This window comes from Pongo pygmaeus, chromosome 5 (assembly GCF_028885625.2).
Source record: "Pongo pygmaeus isolate AG05252 chromosome 5, NHGRI_mPonPyg2-v2.0_pri, whole genome shotgun sequence".
NCBI lineage: Eukaryota > Metazoa > Chordata > Mammalia > Primates > Hominidae > Pongo > Pongo pygmaeus.
In genome coordinates, this window is record NC_072378.2 from 89,814,800 (window position 1) to 89,835,001 (window position 20,202).

Genomic DNA, 20,202 nt, shown 5'->3' on the forward strand with positions numbered 1-20,202 from the left:
TGGCAAAAACAAAAACAGGGTACATGCAAATTAGCAAACGGGAACCTCTCTATGCTTGCAGTTTCTATTTTCCAAGGTTAGACCAAAAATATAAGTAATCTATGCCACTGCTCAAAAAGAAGTAACAACTAACAATAATTAATCATGGTAATAAACAACTCACTCTCAGTGTTGCTATGTGTGGAACAGCTGCACTGAAATCTCACGAGCCAGTTAATTTTAACTGGTTTTAATTTTAACTAGATTTAACTGCTTTTCCTCCCTTCTGAAAAATCAAAATAGTTACCATATCGACCACAAAAACTGGTAACAGACAAGCACAGTTCCTGTTTTTCAGAGGGGACTTACTTTCAAACCCACAATATCAAGATGCTTAACATAAGTGGAAATTTAAAATGTACTGTTTAATGTGGGAAACTTAAAACCTGTACACTAATTCAGATCTCATGTGCCAGGCTTTGTCTGACAATGCCTCTCATTCATCTCTGTTCTCTCATTTTATACGGGACCTACAAATCTGCAGGAACACTGGTTGTCTGGAACTGAGAATACATTTTCCCATAGAAACAGGGCCAGGCCAATGAGCTAGGACTCCTTGATAGTCCGTGAAAATGTCTTGAACTTAAAATATGAGAGGTTAAATTTATAATCTAAAAAGAAAATGATACCACAATGATAGTTCCAAAACCATTTAAAAGAAAACACTCTTGATTAACTGTGTTTGAGGAAATGTCTAATTACAGGAGGATGAAGGGACACAGTCTTCTAAGTGACACTTTCGGACTTCAACTTTAGGGTCATTCTGGTTCTCTAACATGGTTTCAATTGATAGTTTCATTTAAAATGCATAGAATTCTCTTACGTTGGCATAAAGTATTGTTATAAAAAAAACTTTATACTTACCAGTTGTAAGTACTGTTTTGTTCTCCAAAAAAAAAATTGAGAGTTGGAAAACAAAAAAAGAGGAGAAACAAGTACAAAGAGGGGGTACTAGAGAGAGGGAAATAAATTAAGTCTCGGATAAAGAAAGACACGGAGGTGTAACTAAACTGCAAAAACAAAGGAGAGGTAGGAACTAGAGGGCAGTCCCCCACTAGACAGTGTGTTCCCAGAGAAAGAGGACTCTTCATCATACCCAGCTCCAGAGGTGACAGTGGAGTCCTGCAAGACAGTTCCACAGACTGGCACTAGATGGAGCCATCAACTCAACATAGCATGGTTGCTGGAGAAGGGTATGGTGGGGGAGAGGTGGGACTGAAGGGCGTTGACTCTACAGCCAGGTATTTACCTGGCAACAACTCTATCTAAATAAGTATAGTTTCATTAATCAACCAACTCTCCTAATGTCCAGACGTCACCACCATGCTGACACCACTATGCTTGTGGTATGTCAAATTGGGACACACCAATTTTGAAATAAATTTATCAATTCAATTTTTATCAATGCAACTGGGGTGGGGAGGTAAGTGAAGTTGGATCTGCTGCTTTTTTTTTCTTCTAAAATTCAACATGCAAAGATAATATAGAATTTCAGGTTCACTGCTACTGAATAACAAAAATCCCTAATCATAAACCAAATGGCTTTCCCCTGAAGCTTTGTTTAAATGTTAAATAACATATCTTCTTGCTATAGAGGTTTATGTGATCAACTCCAATGCATGGCAAGAGGTGGGAAATGCTCACTGACAAATGTATTATTAAAAATAATCTTCTCTTTATATTTTAATACTACTTTGATTTATATACTGTAATCCATTTGCCTATATTCTCTGCCTAGGGTTGTGTTTATTTATCACGAGCCCTCTCTTCATTCACAAATGGTCTCCTATCACCAGGTTACCAGTGTGTGAAATTCTATTGTTTTTATCCTTAGGGTTTTACTTCTTTGGCTTTGTCTCCTATTAATATGCTGATGCTTCAGAAAAGTAATGCATTAAGTATGCTCAGTTACTTACATATTAGTAAAACTGTGTTCATAAAATCTTTCTCTGAGATTGGTTTTGGAAGGGAAGGACAAGGAGTAGTTGAGGGGACTGGGTGGCCAAAAGGTAAGAGAGCATGAAACAAAAAAGTGAGGACAGAAGGAGGATGGGGGAACTGGCTGCAAACCGTGCCTAGCTTCTTTACATCTGGGACACGGACCATCATCCCTGGCACTTATCTTCCCAAGAAAATGTATGAAAATGAAGGGTTAACTCTGTCTACATTTTCCTCTTGCTGAATGGGTAATAATATCTTTCACAGTTAATTTCATTTTTTTTTTTCAGTTTGACTCTTCAGGGCTTATTCATTTGCATAATATGGAATCTTGAACCCACACAGATATTCTACAAATCAATGCAAGTAATTCTCACACTAAATCAGCAGCTTTAATTTAAGCTCATCATTGTTTGCATAGAAATCTTTATGCACTCATCTGCTTGATTTTTTAAATCACTTAAAACCTCCAACACTGACACACTAAGCATCTCCCATTTAGCTTTCTCCAAAATTTGAACTAAATGCTGAAAAATAAGCACAGTACTATACATTCATACACTTGATCATTTCCCAAATTGAGCTTCAAATGTGTGCTTAATGTTTCAAGTGGCTCCTGAGAATGATGCTTCTTGACTAAAGATGACAACTTCAGTGTCTGGCCCAGGCAGAGCTGAGTCAGCATTCTAAACAGTGACCCTGCAAACCTGAGGTAATTGGGGGTTACTGCCATGCCAACTGCCTGAGTCCTTTAAAACCATTCAAATCTCCAGTTGAGAGTTGCAACATGCTAATCTGGCAAGATAATCTCTTCCTGAAATTGACCAGAATGAGAACAAAGGTTACCTCCTTTTATCTGTTACTGGTAGCTAATATTTCTAATTAGGAGTTCTGATGGAATTAGTTCTGAATGAAATTCTTCCTCCTTGGTAGAATAATCTACCTCTTACAGGTATAGTTTTTTACCTTTTCCTACCCACCAAAAAAAAAAAAAAAAGGCAAAAAACAAATTCCCTCCACCTAACAAGAGGGTGGGGGTGTGAGTTACAAGTAAACCCTGGAGACAGAACCATGGTATTTCAGTTATATGCCTAGTACTTCTTTTGCCTTTATATGCATCACTTTTACTTTCTGATCCCTAAATGGACACTAAAACCTAAGGAATGCAATTATTAGAAAGCAGGCCATGTGAAAGACAGGAGATATACTCACTCAGATTTACTGAGAAATTATTTTTCAACTTTAAGATAGATGTCAACAAAACATCCAATATTTTAGAGTGAGATGACCTTTATTTCTATTTCTGGGAACTGCTAAAGAGAATTCCAACTTCAAATGAAGAAGAAAAGGAAAAGGGAGAGCCATAACATAGTAAGAGAACAGGCCCAAGCATCAGACAGCTAGTGTCCAATTCCAGTTCTACCATTCATTAGCTGAGTGACACCTATGCTGCGGCTTCTAGTGATCACACTTAGCCCTGGGTTGTTCTGAGGATTATGTGAGTTAATATGAGCGGCACACAGAGGAAGCTCTCAATACAAGTTAACTATCATCAAAGAAAAAGAAAATAGAGGGGTGTTAGCATGAAGTATAATCAATTTATTTTAAATAGATGCTGTCAAAATTCCTTAATTTTGCATCTAAGAATGGTCTAAATAAGACGTGTCCAATCTTTTGGCTTCCCTGGGACACACTGGAAGAAGGAGAACTGTCTTGGGCCACACATAAAATACACTAAACACTAATGATACATGATGAGCTAAAACAAGAAAAATAGCAAAAAACAAAAAACAAACAAACAAAAACAAAAAAAAAACCTTTGTGTTGGTCCGCATTCAACACGCAAGAGGCCTGCAGGCCATGGGTTGGACAAGCTTGGAATAATCTTCTTCGGGCCACAGAGGATGGAGACCCTCTGCTCTGGAGTAGCCAGGGACTTCAGACAGACTTTAGACTCACTTTTTCACCAAAAGCCCTACACACATCAGCTGACTGGGAGAGAATATCTTTGTAGCTTCTGATCATTCAAATATTGTCAAAACCACCCTAAATATGTTCAAAATAAGAATGTTAGCTTGCATTTTTTCCAAGTATGGAAATGAACAGTACTCTTGGCAGTTAACTTCTGTTTTTATCAGGTTCTAAAGACCCAGGTAAATAAATCAATTCTGGACTCTGTATACAGGAACTATTATTTGCCAAAATGGCCCCAGAGGTTCCAGCATGGCTTATGCAATACTCCAAAGGGCCAAAGATAGTAGTGAATTAATAGGATTAGGAAGCTGGAGGAAAAAGTGAATCTCAAGTTTCGGACTGTCCCTGATGGAAGGCCACTCCACAATTCTTCAGGGAGGGCTTCCCCAACCTCCCGACCAGGTTAAATCTCCCCATTAGACACTCTGGTGTATGAAATACTTTCCTTCACGAGCAGTGGGTTATCTGTTACTAACTGATCAGTGCCATTCTCCCTACCAGATGACGTGCTTCATGAGACCAGGGGCCAGGGACTGGGTTTGCTCCCCACTAGCACTGTGGTCACTTAACACTATGCTTGCCACGTAAGAGATACTCAGTATATATTTGTTTAACGAATGAATGAGGCATCTGCCTCTAAGCAACAGTATTTCTGGACACTTGGCCCATTTTGTACTATCCACGAGCTTCTGTTGCTTAGAAGAATACAGGACAGGAAAAAAAGAAAAATTGCCAAAAATCTATGAATACTGAAATACTAAGGAAAGATGCTGAGCATGTACATTTACTTTGTTTCCTACTTGTGGAATGGAAATCACCACATTGGGATCTCCCAACTTTAAAATCCAAAGTGAAGGTCTAAGCTGTCTTTGGGTTAGACTCCTGGAAAGTCTTGAGGAAATTCCTGAAGTATCTGCAGAAAGCGACAGGGGAGGGAGAATAGAAGATGGCCCAAGACTAGAGTGATGGAAGACTTGGAAACTCGAAAAGCTTTCTTCTGTAACTAACTGGGACTTTGTCTACATGCCAGCTACAGGCTCAGGCACACATGAAGAGAATAATGAGATGTATGGGAGGACTGTAAAGTGGAGGATTTAAATGCTTAGGAAAGGAGCCAATGAAAGCTGACACAAGGACAGGAGGGACCTAGCAACCAAGCGCCGGCTCTCATCACATCAGCAGCAGCATGTCCTACAGCCTTCAGGAAAAGAACAAAAAGGTCAGGGAGGAAAATGACACATCTCAGAACCAAAGGGCAATTCATTATGAGGCTAAGGAACAAAAGAGAAGTCAACCAGGGAATATGCTGAAGAAACAGTGATTATGAAGTCACTGGGGAAGACTGAGAGGCATTTTGGCTGTAATTCCAATGACTAGAATGAAGGAGGATGTGAAATGCTTTTGGATTGGGAAGATTTATTATTTTGGAAAAAAAATAGCTCAAGGAAAAACAAATGGCAAAATTCCTGCCTGAATTTTGAAGTAGTGTCACTAGCAGGATGAGGTTCAATTTATACATTCTTTAGAAATGAAATGGCCCTTGGAAAAGACATAGTGGTAAGATTCACAGGACATTTCCAGCCTTACGGAATCTGAGTAGCATGCTGATAGTAAAATTTTCAGTTTTAGATAGACTGACATTTGAAATTAACAAAAAAGAAAAAAGTAAAGGGAAAAAATTAAAAGACCCTGAACTGACAAAAAAAAAAAAGCAACTACTTTCTTTTTTTTAAATTAAATGTCATCGCAAACAAACAAAAAAAAGGTGAAAGGTGAGTTGTATTTTGGGCAATCTTACTGAGTTTACAAAATGTTTAGTTCATAGCAGGTTTCAGTTTGGACTTGAACAGTTTGTAAATATTTACATAAAATTTAAAGATAGGAGGACAGCAGAGGTCATATATTGCCATTAACAATACGGAAGCGATTTTCCGTCATTCCCAAGGCCTTGGTGCTGTGTTCCCACATGTGGCCCCAGCTCTGCCAAAAGCTTGTCTTCTTTTCCAAAGAAATTCCAATTTTTGCAACCAGTGCTGACTTCTGAACTGTGAGTATCTCTGACAGGGTCATATGTCGCTGAAGCTTCTTCAACATCCAGACAGGGAAAGGAGAAAAACAGGGAGGCAGATGCACAGCGTCTGCTATCTGAATTGCAGATTTTGACAAATATGTTACATTTTACATTGTTCTCTGTTCTGTGTATGTGAGGGCAGGGACCATGTTCTCTGTATGCCACAGTCCTACACCATGCCCAGTCATTGATTCAGGACTGGACTGTGTAATGGAATGCGGAAATAACCTTCAGACATTCAAGAAAACATGCACTATATTCAGATTAAGTTCATTCCAACACGACATTAGTTCTTCCAACTTTGCAGAATGGGCAGGCACGACACCTACTTCAAAGGGTTGCTTTGAGGAATCGATGAAGTACATTCAGATAAGGTAGTCAGCACTGGGTCTGGCACATGGTGCAGATTCAGTAAATCAAAACTATTATTTCGGTGAGTGTTCTCAAATGTCAAACTCCCACGGAGGTCCTCAGGCATTACCCAGCCAAGTTACCCCATCTGGTCAGTAACAACTAAATAGAGGGCAGGTGGTTCAAAAGTAATGGATTATTCACCTGCAAGGAATCACATTGTACTCATGGTATTAAATTATTCGGCCTTTCATATCGAATTCTCTGTTAAAAAGGAAGCTGATCAATCCCTGAGTGGGACTCAGTGTTGATTTGAAGTTTTGTTTTTTTGGCATCTTTCTATTTTTCAGGTAGTTGTAACCATTCATTGGGTGCATACTCACAAATCATCCACTATATGCCAGGCCTTTAGAAAACAGAGACATACAAAGATACTAAACAAAAAAAGATGTTTCAGTCTGTTCAGTGGTGGGAAACAAGCAGCCCCCAGGCTGACTCTAGCTCTTACATATGCTTTCATCCAAAATTTTTTTAAAGATTTCAGCCAATATTTAAAAATCAGGGAATTCCACATAAATATCCAATATTCAGCTTCCCTTGGAAAAATCAAATGATGTGGCAACACAAAGCCAGTAGTCCTACCAACTCTTCCCTAGCAAGAGTCTACAATGAGTTGAGTAGGGGCGGCCTGCCACTCCACACTATGCCCTGCTCCTCACCAGAACCAGGTAGGTACATAATTTGTGGGGCTCAGTGAAAAATGAAAACGAGGGGCGCTTTATTCAAAAATTGTTAAGAATTTCCGAAGAAAACAGCAGAACCTTATACCAAATATGAGGTCCTTCTGAGCAGGGAAGGGGAAGGGGGCCTGTGTAACTGCACAGGTCTTATGCCCACGAAGCAAGTCCTGGTTCTCACCCCCTGGACACACAGGAAGATATTTATTTATCTAAGTATTCTCTCATTCATTAACAATCAAGACTGCATTTACAAAAAGCTAGATGTCACACCCCTGAAATCTGAGGTTCAAAAACTAGAGTAGAGGGGCCAGGCACAGCAGAGATAGAGAGCCACTAGGGTCTCTTTCCTTTTTGTTAAGACTGGATCCACACCAAAGACACTGAAAGTTAATCCAAGTAAAATTAAACTGCTCTCAACAATACAGATTGGCTTGAGCCCTTTTGTTGGCATCACAGGAGCCTCGATTAGGAATTCTGAGAAACAGCTCACAAGCGCTAATGAATAACTAAGTCCTGTCGGCTGTGCAGACAGTGGGCCCAGAAGTGAAGGGCTGGCCTAGGAGAGATCTGAACATGAACCTGACCATCTGGCTTTCTGTGACTCACTTTGATCACAAAATGAATTGCAACAAATTGAAGAGCACATGGCTAGAGTTAATTGTCTCATCTGTAATCTGAATCTACTTTTAAGCAGTTATTATTACCCTCTATCAGGTGGAAACATTTCCTACCATCACTGCAAAGTGCATTTTCCTGATGAACTGTAATGGATCATTAAATTCCATATCTGAATAACAATACTGTGCACTTATTCAGTGCCTTTTATCCAGGGATTTCAAGGCAGTTTGCAAATAATTAAGCCCCTTACACAGCAGCCAGAGGTGAGCTACTGGAAAAGAATTGCCTGAAGATACTAAGTCAAAGGGCATAATTCAATAGGAAAATAATAAATGGCTTTCTCCCAGGCACTGGTAATACAGAAAGTGAATCCTGATACTCTCCCTCCCTTTCACCTCACCCCTTCTTCTTCATAGCAGATCCTGACATGCAACATACAAAGAACCAAAAAAGTAACTAACAGGAGTGTTCACAATTTAGCTATGAGTTCAGACACACACTTAACTGAGAAGTGTGTGTCTCCATGTAATCCTGGCAAACACACTACCAACTGACATTTCAGTCCACCTGCAGAATAGACAGACAGCAGAATAATTTACTCAACACATTCATGATTACCAAATGGCAAACCTGAAGCCTCCCGCAATGCAAAACGAAAATACGGCTCTGCACCAATAAAGTTATGTTCTAACAAAAATACTTTATTCCATAGTTGTGTGTTCCATTTCTGGGACTTCGCTCTATTTCAATGATATTCAGGTTTCAGGAGTAAAAAAGACGCTGGAAATGGGCAATCAATAAATTTCTTTCAAAAAACCAGAATACTAGAAAGGAAAACATTTCAGCCACTCAAAGTTTTGTGGTGAAATTATAAACTCCAGAAAAACTGAATTTATAATGGAAATGCTGACAGACCTTTCAGTGGAGCAGTTTGAACGCAACACTGTAATTTGGCAATCTCTCTTACAGACTAAAGACTAATTCTAACAAGATGTCATTTTGACTCACGTTTATTATTACCTGCAAGAACGAAAAACGCAGTTTACTCGGAAGGTGCCGGAGAACCAGGGTGGGGCGATCTCACATTTTAAGCCAGACGCCCCGCTGCCTTACCAAAATAGCCCTCTCCGCCAAAGGAGGGGCAGGCTTTCACGCTCAGCTTCTTTCATGTCAGCCCGAGCCTTTGCAGCTCGACGTGCCTTTCCTACATGTTACATTTTAATGATCTGAGAAAACCGTTATCAGCGTTAACATCTCTAATTTTACTCTAAACAGACAAAAGCAAAATATCTCATTAGGCATCATCTCCGCCAAGGTTCCCACTAGGCAGGAAAGGATTTTTATCTAAAGTAATTACCCTTTTTAGTTAAATACACTCAACAGATGAAATTTACACAGAGAGTGAGAGACTGCAGCACTAGACAGCGAAGGTGAAAACCAGGAACGCCGCGTCTCGCCGCCCGCGGGCCCGCCGGGAGGCTGCGGGTCCGTCTCGCGGGTGGGGCGCCCCGGTCCCTCTCGTTTCCTGGAGGCCACGGGTCACGGCGACGGCGGTGACCGGGAAGGTAGGCTGCGAGGCGCGCCTCCTCGGGCCACAGACAAACCACCCCGGCAGCGGCCGCGCCGGAACTTCCCTCAAGTTGCCAAACTCGCCTACGCGCGGGAGAGTGCTGGGGATGCCCCACGCGCCCGCGACCCCAGAAGCCAGGAGTGTGCCGCCCCTTGACACACTCACTCCCGGCCCTGCCCGCTTCCCCTCATGGTCTGAGTTCCTGCAAATGCTCGGCCAGACCGAGGTCGCCGAGATGCTCGCTCCAGTCTCTCCCCTCGTGGGCACCTGGGGTAGCCCGTGAGCGCCGCCCGCCGCCGTCTCCAGCGGCGCCGGGCTCCCGAACACCCGCCAGGTGAGCGAAGCACAACGGGGCCACGGAGCGCCTCGACGCGGGGACGGGGAGAGCAGTGTCCCCTTCATAAACCAGTCTCCTGGGTGAAGCTTCTGGGGCTTGGAGACTGGAGTGTAGGGTGTGTGTGTGTTGCACTTTGACTTCATGCAGGATCTGTGGGAGAGGAGGTGCAAGGTTTCCCTCTCAGAAGCCTGGCGCCCTTAGGTCTTAGCTACGCGGGACGCTTTCCGACAACCCGATCTTTCGCTAGGAGAGATTCGACCCAGGTCTGCGCCGCGAGGTCCCCAGCTCGCCTCTTCCTGCGACCCTAAACTTAGGCTTTGATTCCCCGCCGGTCGCGGTGGTCCGGGCCACCCGGCGGCGGCTGACAGCTGAGCGCAAAGGCGCCGCGGCCAAGGTCCTCGCGGAGCAGCCCGGGGCGCGCACGCCGGGGGTTAAGGAGGAGGCCGCCCGGCCTGGCGCGGGGATCGCAGGCTGGGGGCCGGGGGCAGGGCCGCGGGTCTGACAGCTGCTGCTGCGGCTCGCGCGGACGCGCGCCTCCCTGCAGCCCGCCCTCCCCATGCCTGACTTATTACCCTCTGCTCCTCCTCCCCCTGCTGTTCCAAAACACCCTTCGACGCCAGCAAAATACAATGCTCCTCGGCCGCCGTAAACAGCCGGGCGGGAGAGCACATATTCGGCGCGGCGCGGCCGCCGGCTCGGCTCCCATTCCCTTCCCGTTCCTAGAAAATGCCATAAAAGCGGGCAGGGCGCGGGGAGGGCGGCTGCGCGCCCGGCGGCCGGGGCTCCCCTCCCGCGCCGTTTCCCCACGCCTCCCCGCCCGCTCCGCGCGCCCGCTCCCCCCGCAAACTTACCCCACCACCCCGCCCAGCGGCGGGGCCCGGGGCCCAGGACTCACCTCACCGGAGAACTTCGCGTCCTTTTCCGCCTCCTCTTCCCCGCGTCTTCCCGGCTCGCAGCCCCCTCCCAGCAGCCGGCGAGGTGGGCAGTTCGGGGGTCACCGAAAGCTCGCGGAGGGGACGCGCATCACATGGCAGCTCGTTCCCAGCCCCCCGAGTGCGCCGGGAAGGGGGAGGGGAAGGGGCGACCGGAGGGAAAGCGAGAGCGGGGCGGCGGCGGGAGTGGGCAGGCGGGGTGGCGAGGGCGGCGGCCGCTCACGTTAGCGCTGTGCGACCGCAGCCCGGGCGTGCACGGCCGCTGCTGCTGCTGCTGCTGCTGCTGCTGCTGCTGAGGCGGCGGCGGCTCGGCGCTGTTTGCTCCGCGCCGCGCGGCTTGCGCTCTCCCCGGAACGCCCACACTCTCAATCGCTACATTGTTGACATTCGGCGCTGACGTCACCCGCTCCCCATTCACAATAACTTTACGGGAGCCGGGCAGCGCACCTCCCCGGCCGCTGGGGCGCGGTACGCCCGGCGACTAGCGTAAGCCGCTCCGCGAATGGCGCTCCGGGGGCTGTGGCGGGGGGCGGGGGACGGGGGCGGGCGCGCGCGCTCCGCCGGCTCGCGGGAGGGGGCGCGCCTCTCGCCGCCGCAGCCGCCGATTTCCCCGCTTTGTGCGGCCGCGCGGCCCGGAGAGCCCCCTCCTCCCGGCCCGGCTGGCCGCCCCGCTCGGTCTGGCCTTCCCGGCCACGAAGACGAGGGTTGGGGGCATAGCAGGGTGAGAGTAGTGGTGAGGGCTGGTGTGGCACGTGGGGAGGGGGCCAGGGCCCTAGGTGCTGCACCTGGGGAAGAAGAGCAGACGTCGAGACCGGCGATCCCAGGGTTAGCTAGCGTTTTCCCGGAGGGGCAAGAAAAGATGCTCCACTGGCCCCCACAAAGCTGACCGGACTCCCTTTTGGGTGGGGACCGGGCGAGTAAAAGCAGCCTTTTGAATGTTGACTTCTGAATCCTTTTCAGGAGGCCCTCCGCCTGCCCCACTGAGCGAACCTTTAAGCCCCCAAGCCAGTGTTTTTGGAAAGAGCGCGGTCAATTTCAGGAGGACTTTAAAAGCCAACCTCCCGGGCTTCAGCCCCAGCTCCTACTGCCTTCCAGCCACTCTCCCCTGCCTTTCCTTTCTGAGGCTCTTAGGGTGTTGTTGCTGCCCTTAAAGGCCGTCGTGTGAGTGCCCTGTCAGAAGAAAGCTTGGTGGTGGTTAGGATTTTACAGAAGTTAATTAGGATTTAGGCTGAATATACATTTGCAATAAAATAAGGTTGTGTTAGTGTTGTGCTGGTGCCTGCAACTTTACCTCTTGCCAAGGCCAGAAAATTCTGCCACGTTTCCCTAAACACCTATAACTTGGCCCTCTTGTGTACAGGCAGTATTCCATATTATTACATGTGGTGCTGATTTTTAATGAATATTATAAAACTTTGGCTCACTCTACTGAGAGAAGGATCATAAATCCCCCCTGTAAAACGGGCACTGGCATATGCTGAGGAAGCAGTGAAGCGTCGCCCTGGGAGTCTTGTGATATCATCTAAAGTGTTGCTCTGAACCACCTTCATTTGAGGGCAGAGTTTTGAAAGGCCCCATTTGGAATGTCTGTGTGGAAAGCTAAGTGATGGCTGAAAGCGAGCTGAAGGTGGCTGAGCTAATTTTTCTGACAGCACTGCAGAGTCCCTGCGTGGAGGTCTGGCACCAGACTGTGAGATTCTCTCTGCTAACCGACCCGGCCTTCAGATAAGGAAAAGTACTAGAGCTAGGAGTAGCCCTCAGTCTCCTGACCTCTGGTCTGGTGCCCCCTAGGACAAAACACCCTGCTTCTGAGGTCCCTGCCTGACCCCTGGCAAGGACAGAGTACTAATTCCTGATCTGCCCTGGCCAGGCCGTTTCTTATAGTCTTATGGATGGTTCTGTTTCGCATTCCTCATTCTTGTAAGTATGTGTTGGTGAGATAACTTTATGTATTTTAGTAGCAGCAATAAATGTTTTTCTCACAACAAGGGATGCTTGAGAGCATCCCTATGAGAGTGGTGTAGATTCATTTATTTTCAAGCAAGCCGTGGCTGCCCAGCTGTGAGTGGAGTTGGGCACATCAGCGTCGGGGTGGTTGAGGAGGGAAATGAGGCTGCCAGCTTATCTCCCACCTCCATCCTGGATTCTACAAGCTGATCTTGTCGATGGATACAACAAAGGCTAACAGGTCATTTCAGTTAGTCTGCTTGCCTAAAGACTCAGACTGGAGCTTTTTCACTTTGAGGTTTTCAAGCATGAGGTGGGACATTAAATAGAGATGAGAAAACCTAAAACACCTCTGATAGGTTGCATCATCCAGTCATTCAAGGAGGCTGAATTAGGAGTAGGTTAGCCTCAGGTTACATCCAGCTCTGCAATCATGCACCTCTGGCTGTAAGACGAAATCTTTGCTTTGGATAAGCTTTGAAGTCTGGTAGTGAGTTCATTTTTCTACTTTATTTTCGGTAGTTAGAAGTGGGCTATTTGAATTCAAGCCTGAAAAATATATTCAAAATTGTGTGAAATTAAAATGGTAAGTCAAGTACTAGACACTCATTTAACAGTACTGCTGCAGAGGTTGGGCTGTAGACAGCCTTAGCACCTCCATCATGAGTTTGCATGGCCAGTCCTGGGCTTGTGCTGCTCTGGCAATTTAGGCGTTTACGATGTGAAACAGATGCAAGTCCTTCCCTCTGTATAATCATGGCAGTAAGTTGAGTGGAGGTCAATTTATTTCTCATGCCTGGAGCATTCAGCCTTTCCTGATACACATTTTTTTCCTACATAATTACACATGTTGATCCAGAGCATGGGCTTTGTCTGTGATACATTTCTAAGCATGATATTTCCAGGGACAATAAATCTGTATCAGGGCATTGAAACAAATAAACTTTATTTCTATAATAGAAATCTTGATTGTAGAAAATAAAACAGGAAAAATTAAAATATACAGGAAACAGATGAGGAAAGGAAGACAGACTAAAGACATGGGCAGTTCTTGAGCCTTTGATTTTCTTGCTCTCCAGCACCCTGTACAGGATTTGATGATGTTGAGAAAATATTGTCTTTTTTCTTAGGCAGAACAGTAGACAGAATTTCAAATGTGGTACCTTGAATAAGGCATGGCAGGGCAAAGTTAACGTCCAATGAAATCTGACAAAAGTGAATGGAGTGGGATGATGTAGGGGTTTCTGCAGACAAGGAACATGTCCTGGCCTCGACTCCTAAAGGATCACTCTGCTGGGTCACGGGAAGTACAGGAGTGGAAGCAGAGAGACCAAGTAGGAGGCTATTGAGATAAGTCAATAGAGAGGTGATGGTGATTTAAACTATTAATAGAATGCTAGAATGACAGCCATAAATGGAATCCAGATATATTTTCAGCAAACTGGACAAGATTTGTTGATGATTCCATTGTAGGATATGAGAGAAGAGTCAAAGAAAATTCTGAATTTTGGACTGAACAGCTTATTAATGGAGAGTTCATTTATCCAGGAGGAGCAGGTATGGGGGAAATGCTGAAACATTTGGTTTAGGATATAGTACATTTCAGATGTCCATCAGACGTCTAAGTGGAAAAGGTGAGCAGGTAATCAGACATGGGAATCTAGAATTTAGGAGAGAAGTCCAGACTAGAGATAGAAATCTGTGTGTCATCAACCCAGCAACTGGAAACATGGGTGGAGAAGAGGAGCAAAGAAAAGAAGTCTAAGGTTTAAGACCTGGGGCACTCCGACATTTAGAGATCAGCAAGATGAAGAAAAGAAGATCCCCCCAAGGAAGCTAGAAGCAGCAGCCAGAGAGAGAAAGGGGCCAGTTCATCCCAACCAACAGAAGGAAGGGCAGCACAGGTGGGGAAGTGCAGGGAGGCTGGAATATCATGGTAGGAAGTATGGGAAGCCGTTGTCTGAGGAATTCTGTTTTCTTAGTGGAGTAAGAAGACAGACTGTCCACTGATAATGGAGGAGGGAAGGGTATATTTAGGGATAGAGAAAAGATGTGAACCAGTGCCAGGGATGTGGCAGAATTGCTGGACCGCACAGAGGACCTTGAGGGCCCACTCCTGGGGGCATTCTGGACACACCACTGCCAAGAAGAGATTTCTCATTGTACAAAATCTCACACAAGTTTTGAAAAATGATCAGGGTAATCCAAACCGGAAAAGCAAAAATTTTGCTTCTAGCTATTGTTAAATTTGGCTGGCAGCCTTTTTCCTTCAAACTATATATCTCTTATCTGTCCCATCATCATCTCCTCAAAGATTGCCTCAGTTCCTAAGAAGGACTTTGGAAATAGTCCCTAAAAGAAAGTGATGTTCTTATATTACTATCTATAGTGATCTTCTTCTATAGTAAAGAATTGATGCCACTATTATCTAAAAGCTTATATGAAATAAACTAATTTTTCAACATACACTACTGAGCATCTGTTACATGTTGAGGTGAAAAATTAAGAAACATTGGACTCTATCCTTAAGGAACTTAAATCTACATAAGGAGTCAAAACTAATATACATGAAACAATTGAAAAATGTAATTTTGTATTTGATTGCTTTTATTACTTTTATATATTAATATTTAAAATTATATAGAAATTGTATGTGTTAGAATTTATACTAATGAAAAAATTAAGAATGTACAGATCTTTTTTGTATGATAGCAAAAAGAAAATGGAAAAATCCAGATGCCTTACAGGAAATGATTGTCTAAGTAAATGGTGGTTCATATATAAAATATGAATATCATGGATCCATCAAAAATAATATTGGTGGCTGGGCACGGTGGCTCATGCCTATAATCCCAGCACTTTGGGAGGCTGAAGCAGGCAAATTTCTTGAGCTCAAGAGTTTGAGACCAGCCTGGACAACATAGTGAAACCCCATCTCTAACAAAAATAATAATAATAATGAAAAAAATTAGTGATGAAAATTTATGTATATTGGTATATTAATATTTTGTTAGTATAGTTTAAAAATAATTTGTATAACAGTATTTACAATAGAATCCTATTTGTGAAAAAAAATTGCCAGTGCATGCATAGGAAAAATCTGGAAGGCTATATGCACAGTGTTCAAGTGGTCCTCTTGAAATAAAGAGCCTGTAAGTGGTTTTACTTTTGCTTTTTAAAAAATTTTTCTCTAATATAAATATATTACTTCTGTAATAAAGGTAGCCAATAAATGTTGTAAAATTCAAAATATGCATAATTAAATTCTGATAAGAACTTAAGTATTGTAGATGTTAAGAGGAAAAACAAATTATGAAGGTTAAAGTAGCCAGGAAAGGTTTCACTGAGAAGGTGGAATTTGAGTTGAACCTCAAGGCCAGGAAGGAGTCAGAGAGGAGGGAAGGTGGCTGTACTTTTAATGCAGAAGGACCCCTTGAGGTTGCACTTTCATCTGACTATAGCATTCATATCTTGCAGTGCTGGGAAAGAGTGAGAGATTATGATGTCAAGAAGGATAGGTCAGAAGTGGAAGGTATGGGGGATTGTGCCTGCTGTCATGGCTAGCAAGGAGTACTGAAGTACTATGGTGACAAAATGCCATTGTGATCATGACTCATTTTTTCAAAATGTAGATTTTTCCTTCTTTCCCCTCCCAATGGCCAAGACCTTGTACCTGTTAGGAAGCAATCACTTGACTGCCTGTTTTCTTTTTTTCCAGACACACCTCGAGCATACACAACCTGTGTACTAGCACTATTCTAACTTTTGGAGATAAAACACTGCATAAGTCAGGGCTCCTGGACTAGTGGGGAAGGTGAACTGGTGAAGAAGTCATCACAGCACACCATGCTAAGGGCCTGCATAGGACAAAAGGCTTCTGGCAAGTGACTTTGCTTAGGAGAATGTGGGATGGCTTCCTGGAGGAGGTGACAACAGAGCTGGATTCTGAAGGATGAGATTTTGTGAAAAGAAAATGTTGGAAGGTCATTCCAGGCAGGAAAATTGGAGTAGTGAAAGGGCAGGAATTGAGATGGTTAGAAGTGACAGCCAATAGTGGAATATGGGACTGGAAAGGTAGACATGGGAAATCAGCATGAAGGTGTAATTTTATCCACAGGTCAAAATTCTCATTGAACTTTTCCAGTGAAGTGCTCAGAATGGCAGAGAAAATGGAATGCTGACTTCCTAGGGATCTGAGAACGTGGCCCCAAATTGCCTTTTCAAAGCATAAAATGTCTTTGCAGTTTCCTGTTATATGTTAAAAAAATCACCTGAACTTCTTTTGTTCTCTTTGAAGTACATGGGTTGATTTTACTAAAAAAGTTTAACAATTTGTGACGATCAGGACTAAAAGTTCCTCTCCCACACCCAAAATCAAAGTACTGAAGGATGTACTTGAGGAAAATGCTCCGAGTTTATCTTCTAATTTCCCCAGAAACACTGAAAAGCCTGGCTGCATGGGTAGAAAGCCGATGACTGATCCCCAGTTGCCAAAGAGGCATAATCAGATCTGGTTTTGGAAAGAACACAGCATTGGCCATATGAAAGGGCCTGAAGAGGCTGGAGACTCTAAGACAATAGCTCAAGTCCTACAGCCTACATCAAGGTAGTGAGTAGGGCTGGGAAGCGCTTATGGTTTAGGGTTCATTTGCTTGTGGGAGGAGAGGGAGAGGGAGGAAGAAGAGAGAGGGAATGGAGACCTCTAGCCTGTGTGACTAGGAGGGAACTGGCCCTGGGAGGCAGGAGGAGGCTAAGATCACTCTGGTAAAGGGTGGAGTCAAAAGGAGGGAAGTTTGACTTCCTCAACGCTGAAGTTTGAGGAATAGCTGTGTTGGGGATGGATGTGGGCACAGAACAAGGAGTTTATGAAAAAGACAGGAGTGGAGCTAACAGGATGGTAGAAGATCAAGCAGAGACTTGAGGAAGTTGAGGAAGGCAAGGAAAAGGGCATTTCAATGAGGGGCCTGGGAATAGCATCCCATGATTAAGAAAGGTCTGGTGGGATGGGGGCTGTGTGATATGACAGCAAGGAGGTTCTAGACCCACTGCAGAGGGGGGAGGGAATGAATGAGAGAAGTGGGGGCCTGGAGAGATGGAGAAAGGCAGGAAGGTAGGAATCTGAGTGAGGGAAGAGGTAGAAGGTAAGGTAATGGAGCAGATAACAGAAGGAGCACTGATGTAGAGGTAAAAATGGCAAGAATGCAGAACTCTGGGACAGGGGTAACCATGGGTAGGTGGAAGAAAGGCAGAACGTGAGCATTAAACAGAATTTGCAGGACGGGGGAGGATCACTCAGATCTCGGCTCTGAAAACTCTGGATTACAGGGACATCCAAGAAAGGGATGATGCAAAGATTTTGAATCCTCAGGGTAAGATATAGGGCCAAGAGGCATGAAATTTGGGGTAAGAGCTTAATTTTTCTTTTTTACCTGGGAAACAGGGAAGGAGGTGATGAGGTCAGGCTCAGGTAAGCAAAATAATAATAAAATTTATAATAAGCACAAGATTACTTTCTTTTTTTCCCTTTTTTTTTTTTTTTAAAAAAAAAGCTCTAACAATGCTTCCCTTTTTTTCCCCTCAGGGTTTGTGATGCCTAGTTTTTTCTAAACTACTCCATTAACTAAATGTCCATCTCTTTATTCTGCCCACCTCTAAAAGATGTTTTTGATCAATGGTCTGATTTTTAGTTTTTATTACATCTTTGCTTAAAGAAACTTGGAAAAGTTTGGTTGTAGACAGAAGTAATCTGACAATTTTTAAATTACTGTGAAAAGAAAGCCTTGATGCTTTTATTTTGATAAAAATATACTTGTGATTGAGTTATTTTTCTCAACTCAGCTTATGAGTTTTTGAGAGACACAGAAAGTTGAGTTCACTAACCCTATAGCAATTTCCCCAAAGAATATGTAAGACGGCACTTACAGTTTCTAATCTGTTTTTCACAAATCTGTTTACGTGATATAATTACGCAAGGGCATCCAACCTGAACAGTGGTTGCAGCGATGTGCTGGTCAGCACAGCTGTTCTTGCCCCATGTGTGCATCTGGCATAGTGCTTATGTGAATGACAGACATTTAGGTGTCATCGGTTTCTCGATTTTCCTCAGATGCTCTCTAAGTAGGTCTCCCACAGTACCATACACTAAGGAGCTAATTTCTCTGCCTTTCGGGTGTTAGGTGTGTGTGGAAACCCAGTGTTTCGTGCCCCAACTTGAATTGGGCCTTTGGTGATTTTGCAGAAGGCTGAAAACATGGTGTGCTGTGTTTGTTCCAGCTGCACTTCAGCACCCTCTGGATTACAGCCCTGCCCAGGTCTTGTAAACAGGCATGCTTCTGTTGGTAAATTTCCTTGGTGCTTAATTTTCTAAAGCTGGAAAGGATGGTGCTAGGGAAGTGGGTTGGGATACAAGCTGTCTTAAGATTGGTGGCTGAGTCATTGTCTAGAGGAGGAACCCATGCTCCCAGACTTGATGACCAATTTATGCTAATGAAAGCAGATGCTGAATCAGAATGCTCATTGATTAATTTATGATAACCATAAGTGGGTTATTTGCAGGATAGCCTACTTCATTCTGGCGAGCGCTAAGTGAACACTAATTCTTTTCTCTGACACTTTGCTTTTTCAAATTCAGTGACAGATAAAATGTTTATGTCTAATCTCACTTCTCTTACCTGCTGCCTCACCTGTGAGTCCATTGCCATCATAGACAGTATCTTTTAAAACTAATTGATCTTGGAATAATATTAAACATTAGGAAAAGTTGCAAGAGTAATCTACAGAACTACCATATCTCCTTCACGCAGATATCCCAATTGTTAATATTTTAACATATTTGTTCTCTCTTTCTCTCTGTATGCCTGCATAAACATCTAATATAAACACCCATTACCATTATTCCCTTTCTGAATAATTTGAAAGTAAGTTGTCAACAATGATGCTCCATCAGCTGCTAAATGCATCAGTGCACATTTTCAAAAGGAATAATGCTACATAACCGCAACACAACATCCAAATCAGAAAGTTAGCATCAGTATAACAATACCACTCAATCCAGAGATCCTATTCGAATTTCACCAACTGTACCAACAATATCTTTTTCCTTTCTGGGGCAAAGTTTGAGTCAGGATCATGGGTTACAGTTAGTTGTGCTATCTCTTTAGTCTCCTTCAGTATGGAAAGCTCCCCCTGACATCTCCTCAGCCCAGGGAGTCATTGGGGGAAGGGGCAGGAAGGGACAAAGGAAGCACAACTGCACCTTTTTTGACTGTTACTGGATTCAAAGTGTTTTACTAAATTTGCTGAGCTGTTCACTTAAGGTTTTTGCAATCTTTGTTGACAAGTTATGTCTCCATTTTTAAAAACAGAAATAGTCAAGTGAAAACAAAGGTTTATACTTAGTTGATACCTAAGAAAGCATCCCATGTGCATGAAGATCACTCACCTCACAAGGGTTTTGCATATATTGTTCTTTCTACCTCTTTTCTTCCCCCCAGCAAACTCCTACTCATTCTGCTCTCAGCTAAGTGAAGCTTTCTTCACCACTACCCAGGTCAGATCCTCTTTATAGGTACCTTGGACCTAAATCCTTTGCAGCAATTATTATAATTATATCCACCCCCTCTTTTTTAAAATTTACTTTTTAAATTATGGTAAAATCCACATAACATACAATTTATCATCTTAAT

The 20,202-nt window shown here is 43.8% G+C and overlaps 1 protein-coding gene across 2 annotated transcripts in view; it reads right to left on the minus strand.

The window, feature by feature from the left end:
* The window catches only part of BACH2 (BTB domain and CNC homolog 2), a 368,045-nt gene extending 356,956 nt beyond the window's left edge, over positions 1–11,089 (minus strand). The window contains exon 1 of one of the 2 annotated variants that reach the window (XM_063666431.1): positions 10,534–11,089. The gene's annotated coding sequence lies outside the window, so the exon portion shown is untranslated. The remainder of the gene's footprint in view (positions 1–10,533) is intronic. The other variant, XM_063666430.1, reaches the window with a different exon arrangement.
* Positions 11,090–20,202: the final 9,113 nt, after the last annotated feature.